Genomic DNA, 9,948 nt, shown 5'->3' with positions numbered 1-9,948 from the left:
CTTTTTGCCAGAGTGTCTTGGCTTTCCATGCCTGAAATACTCTCATGGGCTTTTCAGCCAGATGCGAGTGCCTTTAGGGCTGATTCTGAGGCCAGAGTGCTATTTAGGACATCGCCATTCTATGAGTCTGCTGAGTATCTCACTTCCCATGTTAGATCACTCTCCCCTTTATTTATTCTATCGGTTAGTGTTAGCAGATACTAGACTTGTTTATGTGCTCCCTTTGACTCTTAGTCCTTTCATTATGATCAATTGTGAACTGAAATTGATCACTTGGAATAGTGAGATGGCATTGGCACATGCCACCTTGATGGGATTGAATTGGAATCCCCTGGTATGTTTCCAACTCTACCAATTGGGGCAAGTCAGCCCGAGCATGCCCCAAATTATACATCTCTTCCCTCTCTTATTCCCACTCTTATGTTTAACAGGGATCACATTTCAGTTAATTTTCAACACTTAAGAATAACTGTGTGATAATTACAGAATTAAACCAGTCATATTAAGTAGAACAGACAAAAAAAAATACTATGAGGGATAATGTATTAAGTTGTCCATTAGCAGTCAGGGCTATGCTGATCAAGTCACCATTTCTCATAGTGTCCATTTCACTTCAGGAGGTTTCCTTTTTGGTGTTCAGTCAGTTGTCACTGATCAGGGAGAACATATGGTATTTGTCCCTTTGGGACTGGCTTACTTCACTCAGCATGATGTGTTCCAGATTCCTCCATTTTGTTGCAAATGACTGGATTTCGTTGTTTCTTACTGCGGTATAGTATTCTAAAGAATACATATCCCATAATTTCTTTATCCAGTCTACCATTGATGGGCATTTAGGTTGGTTCCAGGTCTTGGCTATTGTGAATTGTGCTGCAATAAACATTAGGGTGCAGACCGCTTTTTTGTTTATCAATTTAAACTCCTTTGGGTAAATTCCAAGGAGTGGGATGGCTGGGTCGAACGGTTTCTGAGGAATCTCCAGACTGATTTCCATAGTGGCTTGACCAGTTTGCATTCCCACCAACAGTGGGTTAGTGTCCCTTTTTCCCCACATCCTCGCCAGCATCTGTTGTTGGTAGATTTCTGTATGTGAGCCATTCTAACTGGGGTGAGGTGAAACCTCATTGTGCTTTTGATTTGCATTTCCCTGATTGCTAGTGACCTTGAACATTTTTTCATGTGCCTGTTGGCCATTTGGATTTCCTCTTTTGAAAAATGTCTATTGAGGTTCTTGGCCCATCTCTTAAGTGGGTTGTTGGTTTTGTTTTTGTGGAGTTTCTTGATCTCTTTGTAGATTCTGGTTATTAACCCTTTATCTGTTGCATAGTTTGCAAATATTTTTTCCCATTCTGTCGGTTGTCTCTTCACTCTCCTGACTGTTTCTTTTGCAGTACAGAAACTTCTCAATTTGATGCAATCCCAATAGTTGATTTTGGCTTTGACTGTCTGTGCCTCCCGGGTCTTTTCCAGAAATTCTTTGCCTGTGCCAATATCTTGAAGGGTTTCTCCAATGTTCTCTAATAACTTAATGGTGTCAGGACGTAGATTTAGGTCTTTAATCCACGTTGAGTGGATTTTTGTGTAAGGTGTAAGGTAGGGGTCTTGCTTCATGCTTCTGCACGTGGAAATCCAGTTTTCCCAGCACCATTTATTGAATAGACTGTCCTTGCTCCAGGAATTAGTTTTAGATCCTTGATCAAATATAAGTTGGCTGTAGGTGTTTGGATTGATTTCTGGTGTTTCAATTCTGTTCCATTGGTCTATCCATCTGTTTCTGTACCAGTACCATGCTGTTTTGATTACAACTGCCCTGTAGTATGTCCTGAAGTCTGGTATTGTGATGCCTCCGGCTTTGTTTTTGTTGTACAAGATTGCTTTAGCTATTCGAGGTCTCTTGTGCCTCCATATGAATTTCAGCATCATTTTTTCTAGATCTGCGAAGAATGTCTTTGGTATCTTGATTGGGATTGCATTGAATGTATAAATTGCTTTTGGGAGAATGGACATTTTGATGATGTTGATTCTTCCAATCCATGAGCATGGAAGATTTTTCCATTTCTTGGTATCCTCTTCTATTTCTTTCTTTAAGGTTTTGTAATTTTCATCGTAGAGATCTTTAACGTCCTTGGTTAAGTTTATTCCAAGGTATTTGATTGTTTTTGTAGCTATTGTGAATGGGATTGATCTTAGCAGTCCTTTCTCAGTCATGGCATTACTTGTGTATACAAAGGCTGTTGATTTTTGTGCATTGATTTTATATCCTGCCACTTTGCCAAACTCCTCTATGAGTTCCAATAGTCTCTTAGTAGAGTTCTTTGGATCCTTTAAGTACAGAATCATGTCGTCTGCAAAGAGGGATAGTTTGACTTCTTCCTTCTTGATTTGTATTCCTTTGATTTCTTTTTCTTGTCTGATGGCTCTGGCTAAAACTTCCAGAACTATGTTAAATAGCAGTGGTGAGAGTGGGCATCCCTGCCTGGTGCCAGATTTCAGTGGAAATGCTTCCAACTTTTCCCCATTCAATAGGATGCTGGCTGTGGGTTTTTTTATAAATTGCTTTGATTATATTGAGGAATGTTCCTTCTATACCCAATTTGCTTAGAGTTTTCATCATGAAAGGGTGTTGAATTCTATCAAATGCTTTCTCTGCATCAATTGAGATAACCATATGGTTTTTCTTCTGCAGTCTGTTAATGTGGTGAATCACATTGATTGATTTGCGAATGTTGAACCATCCCTGCATACCAGGGATGAATCCCACTTGGTCTGGGTGGATGATTTTCCTGATGTGTTGTTGTATTCTATTGGCCAGAATTTTATTGAGGATTTTTGCATCTATGTTCATCAGGGATATTGGTCTGTAATTCTCTTTCAGTGCTGCATCTTTCTCTGGCTTAGGGATTAAGGTGATGCTGGCTTCATGGAAAGAATTTGGGAGGATTCCCTCTTCTTCGATTGTTCTGAATAGTTTGAGAAGAAATGGGATTAGTTCTTCTTTAAATGTCTGGTAGAATTCAGCAGTGAATCCATCTGGTCCTGGGCTTTTCTTTGTTGGGAGGGCCTTTATTACTGTTTCAATTTCTGTTTCAGTTATGGGTCTATTTAGGTTTTCGATGTCTTCATGGTTCAATTTTGGTAGATTGCATGTGTCCAGGAATCTATCCATTTCTGATAGGTTTTCCTGTTTGCTGGCATACAGGTCCTTGTAGTAATTTCTGATGATTCTTTTTTATTTCTGTGGTGTCTGTTGTTACGTTTCCTTTTTCATCTCTGATTTTATTGATTTGGGTCTTTTCTCTTCTTTTTTTTAGTTAGTTGGGCCAATGGGGTGTCAATTTTGTTTATTTTTTCAAAAAACCAGCTTCTCGCTTGGATGATTTTTTGTAATGTTTTTTTGGATTCAATCCTGTTAATTTCTTCTCTGGTTTTAATTATTTCTCTTCTCCTTCTAGATTTGGGTTTGGTTTGCAGCAGTTTTTCTAGGTCCTTGAGGTGCGCTGAAAGCTCATTTATTTGGTACCTTTCCAATTTCTTGATGTAGGCACCTATTGCTATAAATTTGCCTCTCAATACTGCTTTTGCTGTATCCCATAAGTTTTGATATGTTGTGTTGTTGTCTTCATTTACTTCCAGAAAGTTTTTGATTTCTCTTTTGATTTCTTGAATGACCCAGTGTTCATTCAGGAGCATGTTGTTCAGTCTCCATGTGTTTGCATACTTTCTGGGGTTTCCTGAGTTGCTAATTTCCAGCTTCATCCCGCTGTGGTCTGAGAAGCTGCATGGTATGATTCTAATTCTTTTAAATTTGCTGAGACTTGCTTTATGGCCTAGTATGTGATCAATCTTAGAGAAGGTTCCATGCGCTGCTGAGAAGAATGTGAAGTCTGTAGATGTAGGGTTGAAAGTTCTGTAGATATCTGTTAGATCCATTTGGACAATAGTGTCAATTAAATCTGCTGTTTCCTTGTTGATCTTCTGTCCGGATGATCTGTCTATTTCTGAGAGTGGAGTATTGAAGTCCCCCAGTACTATTGTATTGGAATCTAAATCTCCCTTTAAGTCCCTTAACATATCTTTTAAATAGACCGGTGCCCTGTAATTAGGTGCATATACATTTATAATAGTTACATCTTCCTGTTGAATTGAACCCTTAATCATTATATAGTGTCCCTCTTTGTCTCTCTTAACAGTTTTTGTATTAAAGTTTATTTTGTCTGATATTAATATGGCTACACCTGCTTTTTTTTTGGTTTCTGTTGGCATGGAATATCTTTTTCCAACCTTTCACTTTCAGTCTGCATGCCTCTTTGTTAGAGAGATGTGTTTCTTGTAGGCAACAAATAGTTGGGTTGTGTTCTGTGAGCCAGTCAGCCAAACGGTGTCTTTTAACTGAAGAATTCAGACCGTTAATGTTCAATGTGACAATTGATACGTAATGACTTTGCCCTGCCATTTTCCCGGAAATATTTTCTAGTATATGCTTTGAGCTTCCCATGCTCTTTTACTGGTAGGTGTTCTTCCTTTCCCTTCTTTCATATTGATGGCCGTGTTTCTGTGTTTCTGAGTGTAGCACATCTTTAAGTATCTTTTGCAGGGCCGGACGAGTGGCCACAAAGTCTTTCAATTTCTGTTTGCTATGAAAGGTCTTTATTTCACCTTCATTCACAAATGAGAGCTTGGTAGGATATAATATTCTGGGCTGGCAATTTTTCTCTCTTAGCACCTATGCTATGTCTCGCCATTCCCTCCTAGCTTGTAGGGTTTCTGATGAGAAGTCAGCTGTGAGTCTGATTGGAGATCCTCTGAGAGTAATCTGACGTTTCTCTCTTGCACATTTTAGGATCTTTTCTTTATGTTTCACTGTGGTAAGTTTAATTACCACGTGTCGTGGTGAGGATCTCTTTTGGTCATGTTTATTGGGGGTTCTATGAGCTTCCTGTACTAGGATATCTCTGTCCTTCTCCAAACCTGGAAAGTTCTCTGCTAGTATCTCACTAAAAAGGCCTTCCAATCCTTTCTCTCTCTCCATGCCTTCAGGAACTCCTAGAACTCGAATGTTGGTTTTTTTAATAGTATCCTGTAGATTCCCAACAATATTTTTTAGGTTTCTAATTTCCTCTTCTTTTCTTTGGTTTGACTGTATGTTTTCCTGTGCTCTATCTTCTAAGTCCGATATTCTCTTTTCTGCTTCACCCATTCTGTTTTTAAGGCTTTCTAATGTGTTTGTCATTTGATCTATTGAGCTCTTCATTTCATTTTGATTTCTCTTGACTATTACACTTTCCTGTTCTACTAGTTTCTGAGTTTCATTTTGACTCTTCCTTAAAATTTCATTTTCACGAGAGAGATTTTCAATCTTGTCCATTAAGGATTTCTGTAGTTCAAGGATTTGCTTTTGAAAACTTCTAAATGTTCTTATCATAAATTTTTTGAAATCCGTATCTTGCATTTCTTCTATCTCATCATCTTCATACTCTTGGCTTGGGGTGTTTTGCTTATTTGGAGGCATCATAGTGTCATCGTTGATCTTGCTCCCTCTATTTCTGTGTTTGTTACTCGGCATAGTTAATTCTTCTTGCGTCACTGTGCGTTTTTTTCTTTTTTTTTTTTTTATACTGTGTCCGTGTTAAGTGGACTGCCTGCTGTTGGAGGAGCCTTGGAGGCTTGAGATGGGTGCGGCCTGAGAGCTCTGCCTGGTTCTTCCTGGTTAAGGGTGTGCAAAGGTGACACCCTCAGGTTATGCATGGTAAATCTCTCTCTTTTTATTTATTTATTTATTTTATTTATTCAGGGGGTAAGTAACACCGCAGGGCAGGGCTGTGCAGAATTGATGGTATTTAGCTTCCAGTCTTTGGCTCCTCTGGACTCCCACTGGGTTGGCTAGGCTACTGAATTGTAGTGACTCAGTTCCTTAACTCTCCCCCATTGATATGTAAATCCAAAGAGGAGGCCTGCTCTTTGTCTCTTGGGAATTCTTCAAGCCTTGCAGCCTTGTAACCTTTGCAAGGTTAGGGGGAAGAGAAACCCCAAAGCTTTTTTTTTTCCTTCTTTCCGGTAGTGAGTTTGCTGCACTTTCCAGCCCCCCTCTAGATTCTGACCCCCGTTTCCCCACCAATGTCTCGGGTTATTGAGCTCACCTCCCCTTCCAGCGCCGATGTGTGGACTCGGAGCCCTGAGCGTCCCAAGTCTCCCCGCTGTTGTCTGTGTGGCATGCACTCCCCTTGGAGCACTGTTGCGCAGACCCTGGGGCTTCTGCGTCTGGGTCCCGCGACTTGGCTTCCGCGCGGTGGGCGACCTTGTTCTCCCAGTAGGTCCTCCGATTCACGCCTGCTCCATCCAGAAGGGTTTCCCCTGTATCTTTGTGGGGAATCAAGGCAGGACTGCCTGTTGCTCAGCCACCTACACCCACACCTGAGCAGTTTCTGGACCACTTCCCGCTTGCGAGGTCTCAGGCTTCCTCTTCTCCCATTAGGAAAGTATTAAGGATTCTTTACTTCCATGTAGACTCTGCCCTCTAATGGTGAACAGGGTCCTCTAAACCCACTTGTTGCACAAATGAAAACCCAAGCATTGTCTTCTCCCACAGATGGAGTCTGCTATTGGTTTTGATTTACATTTCCCTAATGGCTAGTGATATTGGGCAAGTTCATCTATGTCTTGACAATTGAGATTTCTTCTTCTGAGAAACATCTATTCTGATCATTGCCCATTTCTTACGTGTACATTTTGCTTCTTGTTTGGAGTTTTTCCAGTTCTATATATGTATGTTCTGGCTATCAATCTTTTGTCATAGTCAGAGTTTTCAATGTTTCCTGCCATTCCGTCCATTGTATCTTCACTCTGTTGATTACTTTGTTGTGAAGATGTATCTTAATTTGATATGCTCAAATTTGTATATTTTATTTTTGTTACTTGTGCTTTTGGAATCTTATGCAAACTGTTGTCTCTGCTAATGTTTTACAGTTTCTCATATGTTTACTTAGGTTTTGGGTTTTTTTTTTAACATACATAATTTTATTACAAAATTTTTTTTAAAAAAACAACACAGAATGCAACATCCTAACAAAAAATCCAAATTTACAAATGATACTAATTCCTACAACTTTGCTGCGCTACCATACACAAGTCAAGAAATTAAAGAAACCATTAAATATTTAGGAACATTCAACATCAGAAGCTTTAAAATCTAACTGTATGTAGTAGCCCCTCAAAAAGCTACAACCTGCATTTTTTAAAAAAAGTATTTTCTCTACAAAGAATCTTATCAGCTATACAAAAATCTGTACAGTTTTTTTATACTGAAGCTAATATTGAGCTGCACTTGAATTCACATTCTTAGCAAAACAACTGCCTGAGCACACACGCACACTCCACACTCATCATTACAGGATAGCCATTTATTCTTCATCTTCATCCTCTTCCTCATCATCTTCATCTTCTTCTTCTTCCTCTTCTTCCTCCACATCTTCAGGTTCATTCTTCTTGTTTGAGCCTGTGGGCCTACCAGGGCCCTTCTTTCCCGCTTCACTTTTGCCCTTGGCACGGTATGCAGCAATATCCTTTTCATATTTCTCCTTTAGCTTAGCTGCTTTCTGTTCATATGGTTGTTTATCTTTGGCTGAGTGTTCAGACCGCATCTCACCCAATTTTTTTGCAGTGTCCCCAATGGACAGGCCAGGGTGTTCACTTTTGATCTTTGGGCGATGTTCAGAGCAAAAGAGAAAGAAGGCAGATGGTGGTCTTTTAGGAGCATTGGGATCCTTTTTCTTTCCCTTCTTATCACCCTTGGGAGGAACGTAATTTTTCATCTCCCTGTCATAACGAGCTTTTTCACTTTTTGCCATATCTTCAAACTTGGACTTTTCCTTTGCAGACATGGTCTTCCATCTCTCCGAGCATTTCTTAGAGAATTCTGCGAAATTGACCGAAGAGTCAGGGTGTTTCTTCTTGTGCTCTTCCCGGCACGTCTGCACGAAGAAGGCATAGGAGGACATTTTGCCCCTTGGCTTGTTGGGGTCTCCTTTACCCATGACGACGGAACGGCGGCCACCTGGTGTGAGTTGTTCCTCAGACTCCCGCAGAGCGGCCAGATCTGACGGCATTGCTTCCTTCCCTCAGCTCCGGCATGAACTCAGGATGTGAGGGCGATCTGGCTGCGACATCTGTCACCCCATTGATCGCCAGGGTTGATTTGGCTGATCTGGCTGGCTAGGCGGGTGTCCCCTTCCTCCCTCACCACTCCATGTGCGTCCCTCCTGAAGCTGCGTGCTGGGTCGAAGAGGACGACCTTCCCCGCTAGAGGAGGACCGGTCTTCGGTCAAGGGTATACGAGTAGCTGCGCTCCCCTGCTAGAACCTCAAAACAAGCTCTCAAGGTTTTGGTTTTATATTTAGACTTTTAATTAACCTTGAGTTGCTTTTACATAGTGTATGAGGTGTTGGGGTATCTTTTCAGGCTTCTACATATGGATAATCACTTTCCTTTAAACCATTTGCTAAGGGGATTCTTCTTTCTCCTGTTTGTTTTCTTTCCTTTATTAAATAGGGGTTGGCTGTAGAAAAGTCAGTTTATTTCAGCTGCCTATTTTTTCCATTGAACTATGTGTCTGTTTTTCCAACAGTGCTAACACTGCTTCTATTTTTTTTAAGATTTCTTTATTTGAAAGGCCAGATGCTTCTTCCAAGTCTCTCATGTGGGTGCCAGCACCCAAGAACATGGTCCATCTTCCACCAATTTCCCAGGTGCATTAGTAGGGAGCTGGATTGGAAGTGGAGAACCTGGTCTTCGAGCAACAACATATGGGATACATGCACAGCAGGACAAGGCATTAACCTACTACACCACAGCATCAAACCCTTCCTTATTTACTTCTGCTGTGATCTTTCATTATTCACTTTTCTACTGCCCCACAACTTGACTCATTCCTGTATTTTTTTTTTTTTTCTGGGTCCTGGAGGATGGTAGTAGGTTGCTTCTGGGATATCTTTTTTATGTTAGTAGGTGCTTGGTAATCTAAAATCATAGTTTTTACTTTCTATATTTCTCTGTTAATCACGAGGACCTTCTAGATGACAGCAGAAAATGCTAGCAGAAATGAGGATATATTAATTTGCTAAGAAAATACCACAGAGAATATGATTTAAATCATGGAATTTTACTTCTCAGAGTTGTAGAGCTTGAAAATATCAGATCAAGGTGCTAATAGGCTCGATTTTTCCAGAAGCCCTTCTCTGATGTGACAGACACATCTATCATTTGATCTGCTTAAAAGCACTTTCTTCAGGTAGAGTTATGTTGGTGGTTAGCACTTCAGTGTTTGAGTTTTAGGGAGGCACATTTCAGTCCACAACAGCAAAGGGGCCCTGTGGTCTACTTCAATGACAGCCATCTCTGCGGAGGATAGAAAGTTTGAAATCAGCATTAGGATTTCTCACATTATTACTGTCAGTGCTATCTCCATCAAATGTGCATTCATGTACACACAAACAAAACTACCTGTACACATAAACACATTCAACAGTGGAAATGCCTGATGGTTGTGTACAGATAACATCAATATAATAATCCATAAGATGGCCTATTAGCAGACATTAAAAGAGAATTAGAAAGAATGACAACAAAATCTGCAGTTACCTATATTTATGTCTATATGTATGATATTCAGTATTTATAGTTGCTAAAAGATGAATACTGATGTGTGGAAATAAAAGCTAAACCTTACCTTGCAATATTGCAGCCTAGTCTACATGAAAGATGTCTTCCTAAAACCATTCCCTGGGCCCACTCTGTGGCATAGTAGATTAAGCATCCACCTGCAGCACCAACATCCCACATGGGCACCAGTTTGAGTCCCTGCTCCTGCACTTCCAATCCAGCTCTTTACTAATGGCCTAGGAATGCAGTGGAATATGCCCTGAGTGCTTGGGCCCCTGCACCCATGTGAGAGAC

At 40.5% G+C, this 9,948-nt stretch overlaps 1 pseudogene; it reads right to left on the bottom strand.

Annotated features, from left to right (window-relative positions):
- Positions 1 to 7,116: 7,116 nt before the first annotated feature.
- Positions 7,117 to 8,030, bottom strand: LOC138848356 (high mobility group protein B2 pseudogene; annotated as a pseudogene).
- Positions 8,031 to 9,948: the final 1,918 nt, after the last annotated feature.

This window comes from Oryctolagus cuniculus, unplaced genomic scaffold (assembly GCF_964237555.1).
Source record: "Oryctolagus cuniculus unplaced genomic scaffold, mOryCun1.1 SCAFFOLD_165, whole genome shotgun sequence".
Classification (NCBI taxonomy): domain Eukaryota; kingdom Metazoa; phylum Chordata; class Mammalia; order Lagomorpha; family Leporidae; genus Oryctolagus; species Oryctolagus cuniculus.
This window is presented reverse-complemented; position numbering and strand designations above follow the sequence as displayed.